The 27,005-nt window shown below is 44.7% G+C and overlaps 1 long non-coding RNA gene across 2 annotated transcripts in view; it reads right to left on the bottom strand.

Moving 5' to 3' along the window:
* Positions 1-434: 434 nt before the first annotated feature.
* Positions 435-27,005, bottom strand: part of LOC123626409 — a 110,036-nt gene continuing 83,465 nt past the window's right edge. For both annotated transcript variants that reach the window (XR_006730846.1, XR_006730845.1), the window contains exon 3: positions 435-747. This is a non-coding gene — a long non-coding RNA (uncharacterized LOC123626409). The remainder of the gene's footprint in view (positions 748-27,005) is intronic.

The following is a 27,005-nucleotide window of genomic DNA, read 5'->3' as shown; positions in this document are numbered from 1 at the left end:
AGATGCAAGGCTGGAAGTGGCATAATTAATACTGGACGATAGAGGATTCTGAAGTCTTTACTATCTGAATAAATGAGCTAAGACTAACACTTTGCATTGGGGGGTGTAATATAAAGCAGCAAAGTTTAAGACACAACATTTAGAGACTTGGATTCTCTTGGCACTGTTTTTGATGCATTGTCTGTTTATGTGATTACTTCCTGCAGTTTATGACATTGCTGCTTTTCCCTGGTACCCTGGAGGCAGTTTTCATTTAAATGCAAGATTAACAAATTTAATAGCTGAGTAAAGGAATTTCAGTAAAGGAAGAGTAAAGGAAATTCATGTTAATGTTACTCTTGGGCAAAAGCGGCCATGGCCAAGGTCATTTAGGGATGGATCTCTGTTCCAGCTATTTCTTGCTGAGTAACAAACCAACCCAAAACTCAATAGTGTAAAGTAATAATCATTTTATTATACTCACAGTTTCTGTGACTGGAAAATTCGGACAAAGCACAGCAGGGATGATTTGTCTTGACTCTATAATATCAGGAGTTCCATTTGGCAGGACTAGAATACCTAAGAGTGACTCAGAAATCCGGGGGCTGGAATCACATGTCTAGTGCCTGTGCTGGGACGACCTGAAGGCTGGGCTCCACTGGGACTGTCTGCTGGAACCTTTCTACGTAGCTTGGGCTTCCTCACAGTATGGCAACTCAGGATAGTTGGATTTCTCATATGCAGCTTCATGCTCCAAGAGCGATTGTTCTAGCAAACAAGGTAAAAGGTACAAGATGTCATTTCACTGTATTCAATTGGTCAAAGCGTCACAAGTCGTCTAGATTCAAAGGGAGGAACCATAGACCGCATCTTATTTTAAGAGATATGTTTGAGAATTTGTGGTGGCCATGTTTTGAAATTGCACCCACAAGGGGTATATCCTCCCTGTGGGTTTTTAGCTCAATTCACTCAGCCAGAGTAATTTCCAATGTATGTAAGGAAAACCTGGGGAGGGAGGATGTGACTGTTCTCTTCGGCTCTTTGAACACTGTTGTATGCGAGAGAGAACAGACAGAACCCACAAGGCTTCAAGGTCAGAGCTAAGGACCAGTGAGTAAATGGAACAGGAGAACTTACTAGCATTTGGGTATGTCTTTCAATGGGTTGGCCTGTTTGTAAGATAGTCTCCGATCTTTGAGCTATTGATTGAACACAAATCAGGAATATCCTAACAGGGCTTCAGGCAGGGGATTGGATTAGATGATTTCTTTAGAAAAGTGAGGGGCATACACGAGTACACATGGGAAACATCACAGCGGATACAGGGAATGATGAATAATAGTCCAAGGCTTCAATTCTTTCCCCAAGTCACCTCCTAAGTATATAATTTCAAGGATATTGGGAAGGCCTACTGGTACCTCCCCTTTAATATTCTCCTCCTGTATTGGTGGCTGAAATCCCCCGACAAGAGATTAATTCTTTTAATTTAAGCCTTTGATCCTTGTTCAAATGTAATACACTGGGAGAGGTGAGAGCCGGAGCTCTTTCTAGTGACTTATAATTTAACAAGAGCATGTTTTAAGTCGTGGTCTGTGTGCATAATTTGACAGGAGAAGGCAGGGCAGTGTGTGAGAGGATGGAGGAGAAATGTCCCAAAAGGGGAGAGAGGATGACACAGGGTGGGGGAAATACAGAAAGATCTGGGAGAGCTGACGGCTGCCTGTGCCAGCCCTGGTGGAGGGCTGATTCTTTAGCTTAATGTGAAAGGATAAGAAACCACCATTCTCTGAACAAACTGGTACAAAGCAGGTGCCCTATTCACTGACCTTTCTTGCACTTAACAAATGCAACTATGGGCTCAGCTCCCAGAAGACCACAGATTCCTCTTTCGCACTTGCAACATTTATCCCGTCCCTACACTACACTCTGTTAGGACAGGGATGATCCACTGAGAAGTCGTGTCAGACTCTGTATAAACAAAGTAAAAATTTCAACCATAAATCCCCAAAGCAAGTGAAATCCCAGAGGAAGAAAGAGAACTGTGTGGGAGGCAGATGCAACCAAGAGGAAAACCCTTCAGGCTGTGCACATTAGATCTGGTCGTTTAAAAGTGACCTCTTTGGAAGAGCAAAGGATAACATTAAAAAATGTATAGCATAAGCAGAGCATTCAATACAGGGAAGAACAAGTAGCCAATGACTGACTCCTCTATCCGCCTCCTCCCAGCACCTATCACATACCCCAAAGAGTTTCTGAACAATGAGAAAAACATTCAATGTTTCAAATCTCCGTTGAAGATCCCAACTTCCAACTTTCTGCATTTTCCTTCCCTCACACAGCCCAGAGCATGCCCAGCACAGCCAGCTGTCCGGAAAGCATTTTATGTCAGCCATCTGCATCTTAATGCGATATAAACACAACGGGCTGCCTCTATCAGCATATTTCAACTTTAAGACTGTATTTCTAAAGGTAGAGTGAAAGACTCCTTGGAGAGGATTTGAGCTTGGGAGGAGTGACTGGCCAGATGCTGGAGAGGGGAAGTGGTGGGCAGGAAATTCACAGGTGGCTGCCCCTTCCACGTCCATGCAAAGGTACCAGTGGGCCTTGGGGTCAGGTGCTGGCTCAGTCTCCAGGGACCAGAGGGTCTGGACTTTCTCTGGAGGCTGCACCCCTGGTGAGCACCTAGCGAGTGGGAGCTCGGGCTCTGGTCCAAGGTGAGTGGCTATGCCTCTCCGTCTATCTCAACCTTGTTTCCTTTGGTCTGTAGAGGAGCCACCTCCCTGGGGCTTCCATTCCGTCAGCAGCTGCCCTATGGAGCGAAGTGTGCAGGCCTTCTTTCCAGCTGTGGGAACTTTAATCCTGTTGTAAATAGACAACCAAACAGAGACTTTCTGCAGTCTTAGTGTTCCAGCTCCATGGAGATCTGAGGATATAAAGTCCCGAGGAACAGCACATGCTATTTATTTTCACCAACATATATAAAACTGAGCCCTGACTCTGTTATGCATTGCCAATAAACACCTTTACAGGATCACAGATGTATCGTCAGTCCCTAAGGCACCATAAGGTTATTTTCCTAGCATTACACATCCTCCAGCTCATAGATGTCACCGTGCTGTTCTAGTGGAGATGGAATATCATCCCATTACTAGAAGATGGGGAGTAAATTGAATATACAAGATCAGATAGAGACATTCTTTTTCTTTTCTTTTACTTTTTTATTTTTATTTATTTATTTATTATTTTGCAGTTAGTGAACCAGCAGATCTCGGTTATAAGAAGCTTTTAAACTTTCACAAGCACAGTTACAATGTGATACCCCAACGAATCTATTTTACAGAGACCACTTGATAGGATTAGGGAAAAGAACGAGTGGCTCTAAAGATTCATTTACTATAGATTTTGCCTAAAGAAAGGAAAAATCTTGAATTCAGTAGGAATAAAATTTAAATGTGACTCAGCAGACATTTTTTTATACATAGATTTGAGCTTCACGAATATTTGTTGCCTCTTGGTTCTTCCAGCCCTTTCTACCTACGTGTAGCAATACATGCTTTACTAACTTTATCTATGTTTAACCTGCCTCCTAGTTTACTAACTTCTGTATACCTAACATATTTTATGAATTCTATATCTCATAAGATACTTGCTTATTCATCACCTATAGCTCATGTTTCTTATGAGTTTCATCCATGTTGTTTGTTTTCTTGTCTTCTAGAACAGAATTAAGTATTCTCAAAGAATATAGAAAATACACATGACATTGTTGATTGCTTATATGTTGATCCCTTTAAGTTCTAGAGAGTATCCTTCCATTTATCCCTCTGTCCACCCATTCATGCAACAAATACAGTCAGCCGTCCATATCCATGTGTTCAACCAACTATGAATCAAAGCTATTCAGAACAAAACCTCAATAATAATACAACAATAAAAAAATAATGGAAATAAAAAGCAATGTAGCATAACAACTATTTGCGTAGCATTTACATTGTGTTAGGTATTATAAGTAATCTAGAGATGATTTAAAGTATATGGGAGGATGTGCATAGGTTATATGCAAAAACTATGCCATTTTATATCGGGGACTTGAGTATTCACAGATTTTGGTATGGGCGGGAGCCGGGAGGGTTCCTGGAACCAATCGCCATGAATATCAAGGGACAACTGTATTTGTTGAGCACCCACTCATTGCCAGGCACTGGTCTAGGCTGAAAATGACACAGTCAAGCCTTGAAAGGACTCACAGTTTAGTACTAAAGAGAGGCATAGAGAGAAATACCAGCAGTGAAGTGTCATAGGTTTTGTAATAAACCTTTGGGCAGAGAACAGTGGGACAAAAGAACCACCTGGTCAGTTTTACTGGGTGTGTGTGGAGGGGGGTGTGGGAGAGAGAGTGATGTGGCTTCTTTGGCAATGTGGTAGAGCTGGGTCCTAAACATGAGTATGTCCCCCAGGCAGAAGGAGAGAGGACGGGCATTCCAGACAGAAGAGCACAGCCAGGGAGCCTCGGAGGACATGCTGAAATGTCCCATGCCAGGAACAGAGAGGCCAGATGGTGGGAGAATCCGAATCCTAACAGAACGTGAGAATAGTCTGTTCCTTTAAGTGTCTGAGCCCAAGCCCTTCGTAGTGAGAAGATAAACTCCCATCTGGCCCTTTTATGAATTATGTGGCTTATCATTTAGGGGGACTTAACTTCTCAGAACCACTTCTCTCTCATCTGTGACATAGGAATGATAACCCATTGCAAGGCTGTTGTAGAGACTGGCAGATCATTGACAGACGTGCTCAGCACTGACACCTAGAAAGACACTCCAGTAACTGGTCACCATGGTGAATAGAATCACCATTGTGACCATGATGACTTCTACAAGGGTTGAAGGAAATACAACCGGGTTTTGATTCATCAGACAAGATCATTTACAGAATACCTCGTGGCATTCAGAGAAACACTCAAACGGTAGCATTCGTCCTCAATAGAAGAAAAGGAGCTCATGGTCATTTACTTGGACAGGTAGCAATACCTAAGCATACCTTCAAGTACCCTGAAAATACTAATGATGATAATGTCCTGTGATTTCATCATTCTGTCCAAAAATGTAGAAGGATACAGTCTATTTAATTTTATGACATTTGAGACAGCAGGGAAATTTGAAATCTCTTTATTTCGAAGTGAACATCCTGTAATATTGGAAGAAAGATACACCTGCTACCAGGCACTGCGAAATAGTGTCTTGAAGTCTCAGCCGCCCAGCTGGGTTAAGACTGGGAAGACGGGGCGACTTGTCTTTGTTTCAGGCTGACGGGGGGACAATGGGAAATGTCTAGGGACGATGTGTGCTGCCAGTGTCTTCAAAACTGGGGAGGACGGAGGGAAAAATATGACCCCGGGCAGGGCCGGCGGTGTGAGGAAATGGTGATTCAGTCCACCGCTTTGACCTACGCGGTGCTTTGTTTAAAATTGTGCTGGGCAAGTCCTTCAGCGTCAGGAAGAGAAACAACTCTTGTCAATAAATTATAGCGGATGTGGGGGAATCACTCCCTGGGTGAGGTCTGGGACTGAATGAGTCCCTGGAGGTCAGTGCCCACAAAAGCAGCTGCCAAAATTTACATTTTCTCATTTGCCCTCTGGTTCAGAGTGGACATAAATCCACATAATGCAGCCATAGAGCCCCCTGCCCTGCCTGTCTGCTGCCCACGCGCTGACATCGGGGTGGGGGGAGGAGGGAGGGTGACGGGGGAGCTGGCCGTGCCTGATAAACACGGACTCTAGCTTCATCATAACCGGGCCACCCTTGGCATCTTTCCTAGATTTCTGGAATCCCCTGGAAAATGTCAGCCCCATCATTATAAATAATCAGTTTTTAATTAATGCCCAAACTAGACTGAGGGCAAAAGATATTTAAATGCATGTGTATTTTTTAATTATAAAAATAATATTTATATACCATAAAAATGTCAAGAGTACTTAAGTACAGACAAAATAAAGAAAAAGTCTTCCCCTGTGTATTTCCCACTGAAATTTAATTTTCCAGAGATAACTGCTAATCATTGGGCGTGTGTTTTTGCAAACTGTTTTACTGTGGTTAGAATGCGGGAGCACAGGCTCCCGAAATCAGACTGCCGGGGTTCGAATCTGCCTCCCTTGGTAGCCATGTTACCTTAGACAAGTGTCATAACTTTTCCATGTCTCAGTGTTATCACTTTTTTTTTTTTTTGAGACAGAGTCTCACTTTGTTGCCCGGGCTAGAGTGAGTGCCGTGGTGTCAGTCTAGCTCACAGCAACCTCAAACTCCTGGGCTTAAGCGATCCTCCTGCCTCAGCCTCCCGAGTAGCTGGGACTACAGGCATGCGCCACCATGCCCGGCTAATTTTTTCTATATATATTTTTAGTTGTCCAGATAATTTTTATTTCTATTTTTAGTAGAGACGGGGTGTTGCTCAGGCTGGTCTCGAACTCCTGACCTCGAGCGATCCGCCCGCCTCGGCCTCCCAGAGGGCTAGGATTACAGGCGTGAGCCACCATGCCCGGCCAGTGTTATCACTTTAAAATGGCAATAATAGTGGTATCTACCTCAGATTATCGTGAGGATTAAATATATCTATACACGCACAGAATTTATGCTTGATATGTAATAAGCACTGAATAAATGTTGGCAAAAATAGGATGACATTGAAGGTAATTTTGAAAGGAAAAAGTTCCTTAGGGACTTTGTTTCCAATGGGCAATACAGTAGAAGAACAGGTTGGTCTGTCAGGGCAAGCTAAGTGCTAAGTTGGACTCTCAGCCATTCTGAGTTTCTTTCTCCCAGAGATATATCTTTCAAGGGTGGGAGTTTCTTATTCTTCCCCAGTAAAAGTACCTCATGGTGGTCAAGAATACTGGCTTTGGCATCAGGCAAACAAGGACTGAAAACCCAGCCCCTCTATTTACTAGTGTTGTGACAATAGCACATGACCTAAGTTTTCTGGGCCTCTGGATCTTTATCTACATATTAGGTACAAAAGTTTTGTTTCAAGGGTTGTATGAGACGATGTGTGGGAATGATTTTGCTTGGCTCAGAGTCAATGCTCCAAAATGGCAGCTACGGTAGCATGAAGCAAAGGGCTTAACACACACTTTTCCTTTTCCCCGGCAGAGGCATGGAGGGCACAGGGCTGGCATCGTTCTCCAAGGAGAATGACTTGCCTGGTTGTATTGGACTCATGCACCATTTTTTTTTTTCTATGACCTTTGCCAATCCATCTTTCTTATGTTGGAACAGAGTTTTCCAGCGGACAAAGCACTTTCAAATGCACTCACTTGATGACTACTTGTCTGAAGTAGGAAGATAGGGAAGACATCCATCAGCAGTGAATTAGCATTGGGTTCCAGGTAAGAGAACTGAGGGTCAGAGAGCGTAAATTCCTTGGCCAAGGTCACTGAGCACATGGCAGAGCCAGACTGGCACCTCCATTCTGTGACAGGCCTGCACCTCCAGTTTCCTCAGGAGGCCAATCAAAGGCCAGTTTGTAGTGTATGGACTGCCCCAGGCTGGACAGATATGATATGAGATAAGATATCATTTATCAGGGCCAGGCTCAGAGTAAACCGGTAGACCCTTAACGAACAGGTTGCCATCGTTTTAAGAGCATCTTTAGGTACTATCACCTCTGCCTCCATCACCATGACTCTATTTCAACCCATTATTTTCTCTGTCCTGGTGTGGCTGATGAAGCTAATAATATTGATTTAGAATGATTATGAAGGCCACAGGACTCAAAAAAATGATTTTTTTTTTTCCCTACCAAGCTGATCTATATTTGGAGGAGAATGGCTCTGCTCCTCTTTTCCATTCGCATATTTTGAAGCAGGAGTGATTTTGCTTGAGAAACATGGCCGGGACAATTTCATCTGTAACTGCGTTGGAAGGAAGAGGATAATGGAAATTTTAATGAAAACACCAACGCAGAGAGAATGGGAATCAGTTCTTTTGCAAGAGGAAGCAGCTACTTTGCTCAACAGGCAACAAAACCTTTAGCTTGTGTTCATGAAAATTATGATCGTCTCTGGCTTCACTGAAATTTAACCAAGGGGGGGGAAAAAAAAAGAAGTTAATAAGTTCAGATGCAGTTCACTCAGAAGTTTGTCTCCAGACTTGGAGAGCATTTCAAGTTTTCAAAAGGGCATCCCAAGAAAGAGGCTGGATTCCTGTAAAAAGAACACAGATTCTCTAGATCATAAGGACTGTCGGAGACAGAGTGTTGCCAGTTGTCTGTGCTCTGTATCGTATGACTATGAAATAGTGGGATTGACAATGACACGCTGAACCCACCATAATCAGCCTCGGGCTGTGTAGCAATGGCAGCTTATTCTTCTACCAAGGTCTAGCGTGTATGCCATGTGCTTCGCAGATACTATTTAGAGGAGGAGGAGGAGGAGACAGAAGTGAGTTGTGTGTGTGTTTAGGGGACAGAGACACTGAGCTCAACCAAGTGTAATGTCTTGAGTCTGTGAACCAATACCTGGAGGCCCAAGGGAGAAAGGCACAGCTACAAACCCTTTACCATTGCGTGGTGGGGACTATGGCGTCTGTCTCCACCCGGTCTTCCACAGGAAAAGGAATGAAAGTGCAGTTTCACAGAAGTGGCTCCCTTATTGCTCCTCCTATTACGGAGGGCAGACGCTGCTAACATCCAGCCCAATTCCCATTACTCACAGAACTACTAGAATTTTGTTCCAGGAGGAGAAGCAGATTAAAAGCAAACAAACAACAACAAAACCACATTCACAGCCTCCTTTGCTATTAGCAGTGATCAAAGGACCACGTGCAATTCTGACTGACCTGGGAGAAACAGTTAGAAGCCCGCTGAGGATTTCCCGGACGGTTGTGCTGTCTTGATTTGGTGCCTCCCAGGATAGACTGCAAGAATAGCCATCCATTCTTCCCACTGCCGTATTTTTGGAATTGACTTTGCAACTCCTCCCAGCAAAAGGCAGAGGGTCACACCTTGATTCTGGGTTGGTTGTGTGACGGTGGTACAACAGCAACCAAGATGCAAACAAAAGCAGAAATGTGATTGCAGGATGGAACTTGCCCTTATTTGCTGTTCTTGGAAACTTGAGGCTGCCACGCGAAGACACCAGGGGTATCTCATTACATGATGTGAGACCTGTGGCCCAGGTACTCCTGTCACCCTGGCCACAGCATGCCAACAACCGGGCACATGAATGAGCCTTACTAGGACATCTAACCTCCAGCCAGCCTGCCAGGTGACTGCAGATGCATGAGTGAGCCCAACAGAGATCAGCTAAGCTGACCCAGAGCCGAAGGACCACTCAGCTCACAAAATGGTTGTTGTTTTAAGCCACCAGATTTTGGGGTGTGTTTGTTACCCAGAAAAAATCAAACAGATGTATATTTTTCCCATGGGTCACTTTCTTTTTCCTGCTTAGAAGGTAGACATGGAACTGAAGGGGGAACAAAAACCTTTGCAGCCACAAGGACAAACGCTTTGCAGAAAGATAGAAGGGGCCCCGCAAACTGATGCCACCATTGAACTGAAGACTGTGCCATCCTGAAGCTACCTGCCTCCAGAATTCATGTTTCCTGAGACCAACAAAACCCTATGTTGTTAAGCCACGTGTATCATCTTAGTTACGGACATTAGAATCTACTTTAGATAGTTTAAGTAGAAAGCAGTCTATTAAAATACATTACTTTGCTTACAGAACCTCTAGAGATCTGGAGAACCAGTGTAAGATTCTACTTAGCCAGGAAAAGTGCAGCCAGATACAGCAGAAGTGGGAGAAAAGCCCAACCCCCATGTGGGACTGTTCTAGAAGAAGACACAAGCACAGCCAGCTCCCATTCCCCTGCACCTATGTTATCAGGGAATGAACACCAAAATTTTCTTCATAGCTACTCTAGAAGAATGGATGCTTCTGTCTCTATATTGTCCACATAACTACTCCCACGCTGCTTAATTCTGCCTCAAAATCTCATGGAAGAGCACTGATTTGGTAGAACCATGTGTTTTATTCACTCCCTCTTCACTCAGTTGGTGAGGGAGGGATTTCTGCTCTCAGGTTATGGGAATGGCCACACACGAGACACTCAAGCCTGGACAGATGAGGCCAACAGCAGTTTATACCCACAGTCCATGGGAGGAGGACATTGCATACCCTACAGGGCCATGTGGGGGTTGTGCCTGGGAGCAGAGTGAACAGGCAGGGACTGTGGCCGGCAGGCTTTGTAGGAACAAGAGGGAGAGGTGACCACTGGTTCCCATGGGAGGTTGTGATCAGCTTGTTTGAATAATTCCACGTGCCGGCAGGGAACTGGAGCCCACTACTCAGGGGTAGGCAGGCACTGGGCTTCGTGCCCATGATAAGAAGTGCTGTTTGGCTAGGAGGCCTTATCTGCCAGAGCAGAGTGGGCAGAGGACTTGAGATTAGGCCATTTGAAGCCCTCTCAATTTTACCAGGTGTTGAGGTAGTACATGTTATTGAATCTTAATTTCGGGCCTTGTACTACACCATATCTCAAGCAAGCACCCTAGCTGGAAGTGGATTTGGGAAATCTAATTTCAGCTTTCTATTCCGTAGCTCAGAAAGGCAAGCCCAGGGGATTGGAATGGGTGTTAAGAGAGCAATATTTCACCTCTTTTGTTATTGAATATCCACACGCACCCTTTTTCCCCTGTGATTAAATTTTTAAATAACAACAGCAGCAACAACATGCTCCTACCCAGTGTCATGTAAGTAGCCCTCATACAAATGAAAATACACTCCCCTTCCACCCAAAAGGAAAGACTTGAAGTCTCATTGGTCAGAGCTCCCTGCTCTGGGTGATGTTTATTCCTTCCTTAGTGCAGTCCCAATCCTACCTAGATATTCAGTAGCCTGGAGACTAATAACTAGTAGGGGAGAGGGAGGGGGTGAAATTGAAAATACACATGCACATCAGAGAAAGGAAGAACATGCAGGCAGCTACTATGTCATTTTCTGCAGCTGGTAAGGACTAGTGTCAAGGGGGCACAGCAATGCCCAGTAGAGGTGGCAGTGACACCAGGCAGATGCAATGGTGCTGAATAGACATGGTACTATCTAGAGAGCCCTGGAGCAGAGATCAGAGACAAGGATGGCTGAACCAACAGTATGGGAGCACCTGTGAGACCACTCAGGGCTTCTGGAAATACCAGAGGGGACTCTTTGCATGGGTCTGGGTTCCTGCATCGTAAGTGAGACGAGAGCCAGCAAAACACATGTTAAAAGAAGCAAAAAGGCACACTATGCCAAGAAAAAAATTATTGTCCAGCTGGGGAGACAATTATTCAATGCACAAACTACCTAACAAACAAACAAACAAACAAATAAAAAACCACATAAAATTAAGGATTTCGTAGCTCTATGAGAAATATTGAGACAAGGAAGGAAAGATTATGTCCATCTGGGACAGACAAGAGACCAGCATGGCGTCCAATGGTCTCCACTGTGTTCTCAGAGGAGACAAGAGTTCCAAGGTCCAGAGAAGTTAAGTGACTTGCTCTAGGTCACACAGCCAATGAGTGGAAGGTATCCTTCCACACAGCACACCATGGCCAACCATAAAGAAGTAATTTCTAGGAAATAATTCTTACACTGGTTTCCCCTCGTACTTTTCACTCTCCTCTCAGTCAAAGAAAAGAGCTACTGTCTAATTCCAGTGAAGTCATTTGATTTCCTCGTGCCTCCAGTGGGCAGACTTTCCCATCCAGCCATCTGATCCTCAGCTGAACTCTTCTGGCTAATGGAATAAGAAAAAAAGTAGTTATCTGTTATAATCATTTCTTACGTGCTGTGCAAATGAAAGGACACTTCGCTGGAAGTCAAGAGACCTAGAGTCTCCCCCCAGCTTTGCCAGTGACGGCTAGAACAAGTCACTTCATCCCTGTGGATTGGATCTCTGCTGCTTCATCCGCAGAACTACAGGGTTGTCTAGATCGTTGGTTTCCCAGTCTACTCCCTGGAAACCTAAGATTACCTGGTACGCTAAGGGGCAGGCAAACAGGGACACAAAATGGGCAAGACCTCAGGTCTCCATTCCATCTCAGCTTTCTACATAAGGGTCCCCAGGCTAAAAAAACCAAATCCTCTGAGAATGACCCAGGTCCTAACCATCTGTGATTCCAAGGCATTTGGTTGGTAGTTGTAAATATAGCTCTATGCCCACATGCCTCAAGAGAGTAAAATTTTGGATGGACTAAAAGTAAAGAATGTTGGTTTGATTTCTGGATTTTTTTCGGAATGGCATGGAGAAAAGGGATTGAGAAAAATGTTTTGTGATAAGGAATTATGTTGCTTTTCTGCCAAGATATTTTTTACATAAGCATGTGTTTTTTCGTAGCAGCTCCAGCCCCAGTGTGAACACCATTGTATTGTACATACATTTGCCTTAAGGACATAAACTGAAGATGCTTATTAGAGGTTAGGATCACACAGTATCCAGCATAGTGATTAATTGTCAGAACCTTCTAAAGAAGTCAGTGGGAAGGATGGGAGGGGGTGGTATTCTTTGTTTTCTTCTTCACAATCTCAGCCTTATTAGGAATTTATTTAGCCATATTCTAAGTGCCCTATTACTATGACAACTAGGACAACTATGCTATTAATAGGACAACTGCATTAAAAATAAATAAATTTTAAAGAGAAGCTTCTTAAAGTGAATATACCCACCGTTAGTCCAGAACTCTGTTAAATGGTGTAGTAATAGAAGAGTTGGAATGGAACAGAGATTTTCAAATTGTGCTATTTGAGATAAAGAAAAATTGTTCCAAATGCTCAGACTTTTAGCTAATGAAATAAAAACAATGAGACATGTGACACAAAGTAAAACTTAAGGAATAATATACTAATATGAAAATCAAGATAATTGGACATTTGTCTACAGGTGACAAACGGGAAAGCACCGTTAGGGCTGTCTTCAAGTGTATGAAGATGTTTTGTGAATTAGATCCTTCTTGGTCATTTTCTCCATTTCTAAAAGAACAAGGAGGAAATGCAATTATATTTAGGAGAGAAGATCTTTATTTGTTAACGGAAGTGAATTGAGGGTTTTTTTTTTTTTAAATAAAACACTATGGTGGCCCAAATAAGGTCACCCTCAGATCTGGCCATCTGTCTTGGACATTTGCCCATTTCAGGACAAATGGCTGGAGAAGAGAATCTTTTTGATCTTGCTAAGTGTATAGGGAGCATGCATAGAAATGTGTGCTGGTAGGCTTGTTATCAGCGTACCACATCTGTGTGAAGTGTTGGATGCTTTTTAAAGCCTTTTCCTAGGCATGGTCTCATCTGGGCTGTGGGAGAGGTACAGAGGCAGCATTTCCAGTGTGTAGACGAAAGAACAGAAACACAGAAAGGTGAAGAGGTGAAGAAGACCCTTAACCACAGTGCAGACGAGCCCTGCTCTCCTGGCCAGCCAGGGGCCCAGCATGGAAGAGTGAGAGACCAGCCAGCAAGGGGCAGTACCGGGTGGCGGGGGATGTGGGGCTTGACAACCTGGGGGAGCTGGAGGAGGGGTTACTTGGTGCAGAATGGCTGGCTGCCAAGACGCGTCTAAGGTGGGAATTGCTGAATCAGAATGAACAGGCTTTGGGATCCGACCCTCACCTAACAGGTCCACAGACTTCCTGGCAGACACCAAAGCTATACCACCAATTTGTTATTCATAGCAAGAATGATCTCCTTCTCCAGGGCTGATGTGCACGAGACAATGGAAACTGAGGACAAATCACTGGGCCTGCCAGGGTGGGAATGAAACTTGGACTAATCACTTCAAACCACCTGTGAAGATTTTCAGCTGTCTGTCCTCAGTGGGGCCCCAAACTTTATTCCTTCGCTCTTCTCAAACCAGCTCTCAGCAGTCCTGTGCACATCCTCGTACTCTACTCCTAGAGTCAAGCTGTCTGGACACTGATGTTTCTATAAAAAGATTATTTAGTGACCATAGAATCAGATCCAGAGTGGAGAACTATTTTATTTAAAAAATGCTATGAAATATATATACATCCTAGCCTGTATCTCTAGCGATTAGAGCCACAAGCATCCTTCGAATGCCATATCCCTCTCTCCTGAACAGAGCTGAATGTAGGAGGCATTCCTCCCCTTGGAATTATATATTCTAATATACTACCCTCTCTTTTTCAATCACCCATTCTTTCTCTAGTGCATTAATATTACTCTGATTCCTGTTCAGTCCAAGATATTTGCAAGTCTTATTGGTGCCACTCTCAGCTTTAAGGCACCAATAAGAGATAATAATGTGCCCAGGGCTGGGAGACCCAAGTAGAAGAGAATTTTGGAGCAGGAAAGGGGCCCCAAAGAATATGGCATCTCTCCTACAATCTACCAGATCAAGTCTTGGAGACGAACAATAATAAATGACTCTCTATTCCTTGACATCTGATTTTCTTGGCATGGTAATTTTCATTTTGAACAATTTTTAATTTTACTTGGAACAAAAGCAAGAGCCATGTTGCTGGAGAGCTGTCCCCTACACACCACCCTCTCCCCCTCCAAATCGTCCTCACCACCAGCAAATGTCTAGCAGGGGCTTAAGGGCCCATGCAGTGTGCTGCTGTAGGACACAGTCTTGCCTTCTCTTCTTTACTGTCCTACCCCTGGCTCACTTGGTTTGACCTTGCCATGACTTCTTTGGGCCTCACAGTCCCACCTGCAGAAGGGGGTCTTAAGACATGAGGGTCTCAAACATTTCTGCCAACACTAGATTCTCAGAATTCTCTGAGGAAAAAGAATGCAAAATTAAGCAAATCGGGATTGGTTTTTGTTTCCATTCTGTCTCTTTATTCTGTAGCTGCCAAGTCATTCTCTAGGTATTTGAAACCGAGTAAAAAGGGTTCCCTGTGGGTTTAATTTCAGTTGCTTTCTGTGTATTTTTTATTATGCACTTACCGAAGGATCAGTCTCCATAACTGTCCCCCAGGCACAAGTGTCCTTTTAGTTCTCAGAAGCTTGGCAACCCACATCAAGTATTCTAATTAAAAATGTGCATTTCGAGAAAAATTTGAAGTCACACCCTCATACAGTGAAAGAAAGGTTCTCTGTTAAACCCTTCATGGGCATGAGAATGAATCTCATTGTTAGAAGGAGATTTTTCTACTCTACCAATCCTGGCTCTGGATTTCATAATCCACCCCGGGCACTGGAACTTCAGATTATTAGCCCCATGGGTCATAAGTACTGACCTCTGTCTACCATCTGTTAGGTCCTTCACATAGGGACTCAATTCAGTAAACACATCCTGAGGACCTACTATGTGTCTGGCCCAGTGCCCAGAATCGCTGAGGTTACAAAGGCAGTGTACTTCCAGGGTGCAGTGCTCAGACTCAGAGTGAGTCACACATGGTTTGGGTGCAGGCTTTGTACCAACTCCATCACCTCTTTGAACCTCAGTGTCATCTACAAAACAGATGGCACCTGCCACATGGGGTTATTGTGATGCATTAAAGAGATATTACACGCAAAACAACAGCCCAATGTCTCATTTCTAGTAAGTCCTTAATGAATGATAGCTACTATCATGATCAAAAAAGGGAAAATGGCAGATTCATTTATTCAGCAGGCATTCACCAAGAATCTTTTATGTTCCAGACCTACTCTAAGACACTGGATATTCGCTGGTAAACAAAGCAGGTGTAATAGCTGCCTACACTGCCCTTTGCCACGAGTTTGATTGGCAGCGGTCTTGTAAGCCTCATCTCAATCGTTACTTTCTCTCCACCTGTGAGACCTTTCCTGACCTTCTGGGTTGTGTAGACAACTCCCTTCTGTGGGGACCCTGTACCCTGTCCGTGGCTAGACTTGGAGAGTTTTCAAAGGGCAGAGATTGTATCTTATGCAACTTTGTACCTCCAGCACCTGGTCCAGTGACCCAGTAAGGAAGAGAGAGTGAGAGGGAAGCAAGGAAGGAAGGAAGGGAGGGAGGGAAGGAAGGAGGGAGAGAAGGAAAGAAGATGTAATCAGCTAATCAGCCAATGACAAAGTGACATTTATCACTGTTACCTGCTCTCACTTCCCCAGCCAGGTAGAAAGTGGAGATGTGGGAAGGGCCAATGGTAGACTCAAAACAGTTGTCATGGTTTGACAATCCAATGGCCAATTTTCAGGTGTTCTAGAAGATAGATGCTCTCCTCTAACATGAAACTCTTATTTTCTTGAAAACTATGCAAGATGCAACATTCCCAGAGCTGGAGGCAGGACTGATGAGCTCGGAAGATCAGGACCAAGGGCCAATTTCACCAGACAGGGGCAGCCAGTCATTCCCCTGCTGAAAAGAGGTGGTGGGGCAATGGGAACAGGGTATTGGTCCCCAGGGGAAGGATGTGCCATGTGGGGCTTTGCTGGAGTGGAGGCACCTGCACACCATGTCTTCCCTCTACTCCTGAGGTCACCCTGCTTGGCATTCACTGTCCCCACAGGGAGCTGGACCTGGAGACACCAATGGGGAGTGGCTGGGAGTGGGGGTGAGACTGTAAGGGACTGAGAGCAAGAAGCCTTCATTCATTCATTCATCCATTCATTTATTCACTCTACAAATGTTCCTTGAGTGACAGATCTCTGTTGGAGACACCCTTATGCAAGACAAAAACCCCTCCCAACTCTGTGTGTCAAATCCTCATCTCTCAATGAGCAGCTTGGATTCTTTTCAGGGCATGGTTCTCCACGACACCAAGTCATAGTTCAGTGAATTCTCCTCCCTAGAAAATTAAACAAACCTACACAATTTTGCATATTCATTTGGGAGCCTCGCAAACACACTGAAGCCCATTTCATGAATACCCCAGGTTCAGATCCCTTGGGCCAGAATATTGTTCTATGTCTTCCTACCCAAAATTCATTTCTGGATGCTATAATGCAGCGGCTCCAACAGAGACGCCTTTAAACATGGTATTTTCTAACATTAAACAAAGGTTTCAGTCTTTGATCGAGGCAGGCACAAGAGAGCATCTTGTTTCAAAGCAATGCGAGGGAACCAACTGGGGAGGAAGAAAGTGGGAGAAGAGGAATATTGAGTGCGGTGGCTGCCAGTTCCCCACTTCCTCCATCCCCCAACACTCAGCCCTGCCTTGGCAAGGGGGACTCAAGGCGTCCTAGTCCTATGTCTGCAGCTCAGTCTGGCTACAGACTCCTCTGACTCTCCCAGCTTGGTTCCCAGTGCCTGGGGACCTGTTTCGGGGACTCAGGCTTTGCTCCTCATTCTGGACCAACCCTCCCAGTGCTGTGTGTCTTTCAACCCAGTCCTGTTCTTTCATCATGGCTTTACCCAGATCTCCGACTTAAGACCTCAGCTAAAGGCATGCGGAACCTGGCCTTGGCATTCCCTGCCAGGCTTGGTCTCCCAGTTGCAGACCAGTAGAAGTTCCTACACCTCTAAAATTGCCGGAGTTGCAGGGCCCTGGCTGTTGGAGTGTTACGTCTTCCACCATTGCAGGCCACCTGTCTGCAATGTCCCTCTTCGTCATGCCATCCCTGGCCCTCCGCCTCCTTCCTCCCATCCCCACCTAGGACCCCTGGAAGTATGAGGTATAATGATCCCCCATCCTCAAAGCGTGCACCCAGCCCCCCCTCTGGCCTTGCCTTCATCCTTGTCCTGGCCAGGAGGCCTTCTAAACTTAGAATAGACTTACACCATTCTCTAAACAAGATTTTTTAAAAATTTCTGTTTTTAATTTTTGGAAAGGACCACATGATTATGTATAAGAAATCCTAATACTGGGGTTGGGGGGTGTGAAACTCATGGAGAAGAGGAAAGTATTTTATATCAAGCACAGAAAGTGTCGTGGCTGCTGATTAATCCCTTCATGGAAAACGGCAATTTGAACATTGACATGAGTAATCACACCTTTTCTTTCCGTAGTAGTTTAGCATTTCCTGTTATAATAATTCAGCCCTAATACCTCACTGGAGGAGGCAGAAGTGTCAGTGCACTGTTCGTTTCCTCTGCGTTGGCCCATTTGTTTCTTCTTAAACTCTGTCGGAAGCTGCCACCGTGCTGTCGGACGTCGGTGATTCATGGTGGATGTCAATGAAGATTCCGAAAGAGCATCGCCAAGAAAGACCTCCACACAAAGGCTATTTCTCAATTTGGTGACAACTCAATGACCCGGCAACTCGGTCACGAGTCTCTTGAGCTGTGTGAGGTCTTTTGCTCTTAGATTTTCAAGGCTATTGTCTGTGGAAAGACAGGGTGAAATACAGGAAAAGTCCCTGGACCAAGGCTTGGGTCTCTTGCATCCTAATCCCAACTCTATTGCTTAATTCTGCTGAAGTTCTTGACTTCCCTGGGCTTTCATTTCCTCATCTGTACAAAAAGAAGGCTGGCTGAGGACTATATCAATAAAGACGGTTTCAGCTTGAACATTTCATGGTGCCACTTGGCATACTATCAGGTTTTCAGTTGGGTACTTTTCTAAATTTTTAAAATTTTATTTATTTATTTATTGTAGAGACAGGGTCTCCCTATGTTGCCCAGGCTGGTCTTGAACTCCTGGACTCAAAAGATTCTCCCGCCTCGGCCTCCTAAAATGCTGGGATTACAGGCATGAGTCACCATACCAGGCATTAAGTTGTTCTTGAGAGTTTCTTGAACTCTTTCCTGTCTTTGTGTTCTAAGAGACTCTGACAATTGCAGTGAGAGTTCAGATTCATTATCATTCTGGTTTGCCAAGGGGGTTGAAGAATGTGGCAAGACATCGCTGCACTTTAGTCCCTCGACCTATGCTCTGTGGCCTTTCCCTCCCTCCCTCAGGGCCTCTCCCCATACGGGATCCTCATGCCAGCTTCTCCTCTGCCAGGGCTGCCAACTCAAGCCTCCCCGGAGGAGGCTTCTGCACCAGCCTGCCGGCACCAGCTGCTTCCCACGATGGCTTCTGACTCATAGCCGCAGTGCAGCGTGTGGCACTCTGGACAAGAACACATCTTGCAAATCGCACCAGGGGCTGCCTCTCTGCTCTGCTCTCTGGACACCAGAACCAAAGCAGCAACTAGAATCAGCTTCTTTACACATCAGAGAACATTTAACTAAACCTGGCAGAGCTCTTTAATTCAGACATCTTTTAGCTTTTTTCCCTTTAATATATATATTTCATAATAGGCAAACATAGCTAATATTTGCAGTATTGTTTTGATTCTATCAGTGCAATTGGTTCACTCCTATCGGAGCCTCTTAACATTCATAAGATCCTGAATTTTTGCTCTGAGGGATATATTCAGGATCGATTCTGCCACTTCTGTCTGGACATGATTTTTCTAACCACTTCTGTAAAACGATGAAGAAGAATAAGACCGGGTGGCACATAGGTTCTATCTCATCTGCCAATGCCAGTCGATTTATTGTGGTTTCCTCGTGGCTACGTGGGAAAGGATCATGAGGCAGAGTTGGCAGGAGGAAGTGGCTCACGGATGAACGACGTCTGCCCTGGGTGAGGAGGGGGCTGTGGAGTGTGGATGCCACTTCCATATCATCCCGGGACAATGTCTTTCCACTCCCTGCCCACCTCGTCCTCCTACTGGAAACCAGAGGGCGAGGCATGCTGCTCAGCTGACATGATCGTTGTCTATGACGGAGGAATGTCACAAAAAGTATGATCATGTCAGTGACAAACACTGAATTAGAAACTAAGCTTTTGTGGCATTCATGCTAGGGCCTTGCATCCTCGCCAACATATCTGGTGAATTCAGCTGAAGAGGAAGTTATTTTAGCACGGAATAAAAAGAAGTAACGGGACCTCCCGACATTGGCGGGAAAGTGACTAGAGAAGGAAGTGGAGACGCCATACAATCTGCTGCACGGTTATGAGGCAAATAACTGCACATTTAGCGAGTCACAGACCACCCCTGGCAGGATCCTAATGCCAAGCTCCCTTTACTCCTTACTAAGAAAGTGGCAAACTCCTGGCCATTCAGGGTTGCAGGAAATCTGGCCACATTCCATAGGGGCCCACAGCATCCCGAATGCTGAGAACTGTGCCGCCATCTGCTCTTGCTTTGGACTCCGAGGAGTGAGTTCTCATCAATTGCACTCCTATAGTTCCAGAGAGCTGCCTTCTTCATTGTTAATTGCTTCAAATCTAAAGAGGTTTCCGCTGCCTGTGACACCAAAAACTGTCCCCTGTCCCCTAAGCCCAGCAAATCTCAGGAACCTGTCCCTCTTGTCCATCAAGTTGCTTTCTGTCTCCCTGCTCTGATCTAGTGTCACCCGGTCTGTCCTGGACCTCAACGAGGGACTTCACTGGATGAGACAGAACATATTTTAAGGGGAATAGGAATCAGGAAAGACTCTAAAATTTATAGATTCAATGATATTTTCAGGGGTCAGCCCCAAATGCTCTGTTCTCTCTGGTACAACAGTGATAAATCTAACTGTTTGACAGTAGGGAGAATTAAAATCCTCACACATATCACGGTACCATTTTTAGTGAGGAAAGTTGGTTTCCCTCCTAGGACTTCTGAGCTGGAAGCACCTGAGTGGAGGTGACAGGTTGCTCTGTCCGGGAGGACGATCCCAGTTTGGACCTGTCTGTGTTCATTGCACTTGTTTCTGGATGCAAGGGACAGATACCTGCACACAGGGGGAAGTAGGAGAGAACAGGAATCGATGTCTGCAGTCTTCTTGGCGAACTGAACATTCATTGACTAGACAGTGCGTTTCTAGCAACGTGGAGCTTGTCTGACTGCTCAAAAGTTGCTACTCAGCACTACTAGTGAGCCCTCATGGCATTAGCTACTGCACATCTCTGCTTTTGCAAGCAGTGAAGGTGCCACCTGCTAATTGCTTCTCCATGTGACTGGAGCATCGGCCAGCCCATAAGGACTATGTGGTTGGTCCCTGGGATGAGTGTCCCTGTTGGGCAGAGGTCACCTTTTCTTGGGATGCCACTTAGGCCACCCAGCAGCCTTTGAGCCAAGTGGTCTCCCCATTAAAATCAGCTGGGAGCTGGTCAAGTGGCCCAGAGCAAGGTGACCTGTGTCTAACATGATCCCTCAGTAGGGGCCATGCATGTGGCAGATGCTCCCGGTGCCTTGGGTCCGTCTGCATGCTGTGATTGTGCTCTAGTTGTGTGCCACCTTCCACCCGGCTTTCTTTCCCCAGGGTTACCCCCCTTTTGTTTTCCTATCCACAGTGCTCTCTCTGGCATGTGTCTTCTTTCGCACCTCAACACAGCACTGAGTGTTGTCACACAAAAGCAGCAGCCAAAACTTCCTCTTCGGAGGTATTTCAGGAAAAGTGCTGTGTGGACCCAAAAGAGTATTTTCTAGCCTTAGTCCTGCCTCAGAATGTTTCTGTTTGCTATTTTCTGCCTAGGCTCATCTTTGTCATTGTTCCCTGCCTTGGTTTATTTAATATCAATTTCCTTTAAGTTTGGATTAGTCAGTCCCATCTCCTACATAGTGAATTCAGTAGTCATGAAATGGAGGTCATGTCATTTGTCAACTCTATGATTAAACAGATTGAACACGATTCCAAATGTATCAGGAGTTAAACTACGTAAGATGTGGCCTTCCCTTCCCTTCTCTTCCACCCGCAGCCCCTCCACAAACCCAGAGGGCAAATGACTTGCGTCTGTGAAATAACAGGGAAAGATGCATTTTTGCAATATTTGCAAGTGCTCTCAGCACAGTGCCTGGCATATTTCAGCTGCTGTACAACACACATTTGTTGGGCAAATGCTTGAATGTTTGATTATGTCGTTAAGCACGTACGCAGGGGCTATGGGAGTTCAAACAAGGTAGGATGATATAAGTTCGGGGAGCCAGAGAAAGTTCCAATAGAAGGCAGGACAAGGAATGTGCTAGAAGGTATGTAAGGGTCTACCCGGGCAGTCAGAAGGGAGGCAAGATTAACAGGCTAAGTGGGAACCACTCAGTTCCTTGAATGAAAGCTGTGTCTTTGAGTTAGCTATTATGGTGATGACCGCTGCTGTCATTATGGCTAAATTTACTCTAAATAGAAATCTTTAACTATCTCAATGAGCCCTAAAGAGAGGCTTAGTCATCGTGGCCACCAAATGTCATCACATACATTAAGCGCACCTATGTGGTCCAGAAATGTCCCAGCCTCTCTGTTAAGTGCACGGCCTCTCGTTTGCTCTCGTCATTTGGGCTTTTGGATTTGAAAACAGAGGCATGAAGGAAGAAATCTGACCATAGAATAAAAGGAAAATGTACTCCCTATGTTGGATTTTTGCCATTGTGTATCACAGATATTTTTAGATGCAAAATGACCATTCATTCATTTGACAAATAAATATAATATTAAGGCAACAGCCATAAAGCAGTGTTGAGGGGAGGCAGAATTCAATAACTCGTGACACTTACTTCTCTAATAATAACTACGATAGGTGCTACAGAGGAAGAGGACAAGGGTGAAGGACCCATATAATGGGGTATCTGCCCTAGCTTGGGGCAGGGAAGAATGTTTCCTTAAGTATTTGATATTTAGAAAGATAAGAAAAAGCCAGGCAAAGTTGGGTAAGGATGACTCAGTATTATCCAACTGAGAAAAGACCCCTTTTCCATGCTTTGAAGCACATCTCTTAGTAAGTTACAACGCCCTGCAGTAACCTCCTCTGGCTGGTTTTGACACTTGAGAGGTTGGCTGAGCAGATAATATGGTGACAGTAGCAACTGCTCCTGATTCGAGAGGTACAAACATCAGATAGTAGCTTTCACCCTAAGTACCCACCAGAGGTACTCAAAGTACCTTCTGATGCTTTCACTTTGTCTCTTTGAGTTAAATAGAACATGCACACGCACACACATGTACACACACAAACACACACATGTAAACACAGCACAGAGCATTATGTATCCAAATCTGCTTTACAGCTATTTATTGGATGTTTCCATGCTCAAGGTTCTGAGTGTGGCTGAATATTCCATGCAATGAAGTATCTCACAGAAACCTAAATTTCTGGCCTCTTCTGTACCCATCAATCCCCCAGTGACCCCGGTCTTCTTCCAGCCACTTTCATGCCGAGCTTCCTACCTCCTATCCTTGGTGCTTTTACTTGTCAACACATAGTCCTTGAGATCATCAATGTTTCTGCTTTGTTCTGTGCTATGTGATGAAGCTGGTGGAGCTGGCATTTCTGTTCTGTCAAAGCTGGGTCCTGGCCATGAATGGAGAAGCTTTGCTCACTACCAGAAGGAATGCCATCTTGCAACCTTGAACCCAGACTCCAGAAGAATTGAGAGAAACCAAGAGGTCTGAAATGTGTTTACAACTGGCTTGCTGAAAACAAAGCTTCTTGAGTAGTTCTGACCCAGCCTCTACAGGCTCCATTCTGAGCATGCTGTCGCTGTCACTGACACAGCCTACAGCTGGGCAGGGAGGAGGTGGGTGGAAGTCATGGAAATTTCGTTGCAGGCTTCCAATAGTCATGGCTATAAAAGTAATATGACCACATGATTCTCTCTCATTGAGAAATAAAATGCCCATTAAAAAAAAGTAAATTGTGAAAGTAAAACTGGTAAATGAAGAATAACCATCTGTAATGGGAACATGCTTAGGAGGCACTTTTTCTCCTGCAAGGGATCATGTGGAACGGCTTTATGCTGATACACTACTCAGTCTCTTAGATTCTCCTGGATCAACTGGAAAAGAATTTCATGGATATCTCGTGTGAAAGTCAGAGATCGGCGCTAGAAAGGAGACCTGACTTTGGTCTCTGGGATTTTCAGCAAAATGTTAATATTCTCCGGGCCTCTGTTTTTCTCTCTGTAAAAGGAACACTGACTCTTCAAAACAGAGATGAAATCCTTTGTGACCTAGAAGACAAGGCTACAAGGCTTCATTCTTGCAGCTATATATCAAAGGAGTTATTGGTTGGCAAAGACAGGAGACCTGGGAGAAAGCATCGTTGGTTGACTTGAACATTTCAGTCTAGCTGAAAGTACAGTAAATTTCACGGTGGGAGGCACTGCAACAAACAGCCCCCCAAGCATGTCGTCATCCTAATGCAGACAACAACAGAACAGAATCTGTAGAAAGCAACAAGGCCGAGAAAGGCTAGGGACTCTAGAAGGATGTCTCCAAAGAAAAAATTAAAAACTGATAGTGGCATGTTTGAATGCCACGAAAGGAGATTTATGCTTCTGGAAGAGTTTGGGAATGCAATCGTGCCAGGTACATAGGAAACTGAGCAAGAAAAGGATATGAACAATTATTAATCCTCGGACAAATTGAATCGGTTGATCAAGAAAACAAATGTAATTATAAGGTATTAAATGGATCAGCTGAGTATGTTTTTATGGTCATAGTAATGTATAATAACCCCGGGATGCTGATACAGCCATAGCTCATGAAATCATTTTGGGAGAACGGGGGCGTGTGTAACCATTGATCCCCCGCCAGCCTTTCTGCAGAGAGCCGGGGGGAGGCAGCTCCCAGGGCTGGGATCTGCGGGCTCAGCCCAACCCTCACCCAGAAGGAAGCCCTGTGCCCGCGCCCTCGCCTGCCTCGGTGCAGTGCAGATTAACAAGGTTCCTTATGACTCATCTGTGAGTCAGACGGGGGAAGAAAAACAAGCACGTCAAAGTCTAACTTTCAGACGTGTAAAGACTGAGCAGTCTGATCTGTGACCAAAATTGTTGATTTAAAGAGCTGGAAAAGAACTGGGAAGTTGCCTCTCCTCCCGCCGGCTAAGGGCTGTGCCCTCTGCGGGCTGGCTAAGCACAGGGCGGCTGGGAGGACAGAGAATCTGGGCAACCCCCACCTGCTCCCACCGGAAGTAGCAGGGAAGGAGACCCGATTGGCCGAGGCCTGGAGCGGAAGCGGAAGTCTGCCCGCTGTACTCTGGGACGCCCGGCACGCCCCTCCCTTGGCTGTCAGGCAATAATGGGCCCCAGCCATTTCCAGTGGGACCTGCCTTCTTGATTTGCTTGTGGTTCTTAGTCTTGGCCACATATTGGAATCATGTGGTGAGATTTAAGACCCATCATGCCTGGTTCTACCCCCGGGGCCTGGGCACCTAGAACTTTCCAAGCTCCCCAGTGATTCTAAAGTGCAACCAGGCTTACACATCCTGCAACCAACACATAAACTCTCCGTAGGAATTATTTATATTCTAGGCTTTTTAAAAATCTCTAATTGCCTGATGACATGTTCTGTCCTAGATTAAAGAATGTCATGCTTTGGGGAGGTATTTCCATGGGCTGTGAAGCCTTTTTCTACACTTGAAAGCCATACTGCGTCAGATATCAGTGCTAAAGATAAACCAGTTATAGTCGATTTAGGATATTTTAGGTCTGACAGCAGAATAAAGGGCACAGAGCAGCCTAAACCATCCCAGCTTTTTTCTCTCAATTCCTTATTTTCCTGTCCCAATCTTCCTCCCTATGGCTCTCAAACGCCTGCTCATGCCTTCAACGTTTCACTACTTCTGTAACCCAGAAGGAAGTTGTGTTGGGACCTTCTGCCAGCAGCTGCAACCTCATGATCCAGAAATTCCCTCCAGTCTCTCCATTCTGTAGGGTGACCCTCAGCCCTGGAGCAGCACCAAGAGCCAGGGACACTGCTACTGTGGGACTTCAGTCCCTGAGGTGGCGGGTGTAGGGTGGTGGCTCTCATGCTGTTTGATCTCACGACTCCTTTATATTCTTTCTAATCAGGGAAGAGCCCAGAGAGCTTTTGTGTATGTGGATTACATCTATTGGTATTGACTTTATTAGAAGTTAAAACTGAGAAATTAAAAAAAAATTATATAGTAATTTACTTAAAATAAGAATAATGAACCCATTCCATGCTGACATAGATAATATGTCAATAATAGGAGAAATGACTATATTTTTCGTTAAAAAAAGGTAGTGAGAAGAGTGGCATTGTTTTACATATATGCAAATCTCTTTCATGTCTGGCTTGATAGATGACGACTGGATTCTCACCTCTCCCCTTGCTGTATTCTGTCTGCTGCCTCTGGAATACAGCACTGTACATTGATGAGAGAATGAGAAAGAAAAAGCAAACAGTATTTTAGCATTATGAAAATTGTCTTGACCTTGTAGACCCCCTAAAAGGCCCCAGGGACCCCCCCATGACCATCTGGGCCACAACTGAGAGCTACTGAAGTAGACAGTCATGCGCAGTCAACAAAGCCAGAGCAGGGATGACGATTCAGCAGTGCCCAGCGCCAGGAATAGGCAACGACTTGGTACCTGTGTGCAGATCCCAGAGGACTCACAACATGAGAAGACATAAAATAAAAACTGATTTGACTGAGTACAAGTAATAGTTGCTAATATCATGTATATGCCTTTCCTATAAATTTTAAATTTCTGTGCAGTATACTCTGCTTCAGATGAACTTGGTTATCATACTTATTTGCTTGGAATCGGGAACTACATGCGTGTCAGCACAGCCAGCTTGTTGCTCACGTAGCATGTTGAACAGCAAGACACTGTGGCTGGAGCCCTGGGACAGATGTTCTGGAAGCCCTAGCACGCCAGCCCTGCCACTATTGATGTGACCCCGGGAAGCAGACAGGAACAGTTTCAGTTAGTTTCCACATCCGTGACAGGTTGAGTAGTTGGTCTCCAAAACCTCTTCTAGTTTTAACATTATCAGTTGACAACTTTTATAGAAAGTGGAGAGGGGTCATGGCATTCTTGAAAGAATTTCAGCTGCACTGAAATAGTAAATATGTAATCAGATGATAGGAAAATTATAAGGAAATAAAACTGAACATTTACCAAACTCTGGGTAGAAGCTCACTTTTGAGGCATTGCAAAACATTTCTAAAATTAAAAAAAAAAAAACTATCAAAAAGAAAATAAAATTCACCCACTATATTTTGGTATATTTCCTTCTGAGCGTACTTTTCCAAGTCATACGGTACACAGAATTTAATACTCTGATTCTTTAGGACATTTTTGTTAAATATTTATGTAATTATTTTCCCCCCAATTTTATTGAGATATAGTTGTCAGTTAAAAATTGTATATAGTCATTTGTATAACTTGATGGTTATATATACGTATACAT

This window comes from Lemur catta, chromosome 22 (assembly GCF_020740605.2).
Source record: "Lemur catta isolate mLemCat1 chromosome 22, mLemCat1.pri, whole genome shotgun sequence".
NCBI lineage: Eukaryota > Metazoa > Chordata > Mammalia > Primates > Lemuridae > Lemur > Lemur catta.
The sequence above is the reverse complement of the archived record's forward strand: the minus strand, read 5'-3'. Positions and strand labels throughout refer to the sequence as shown.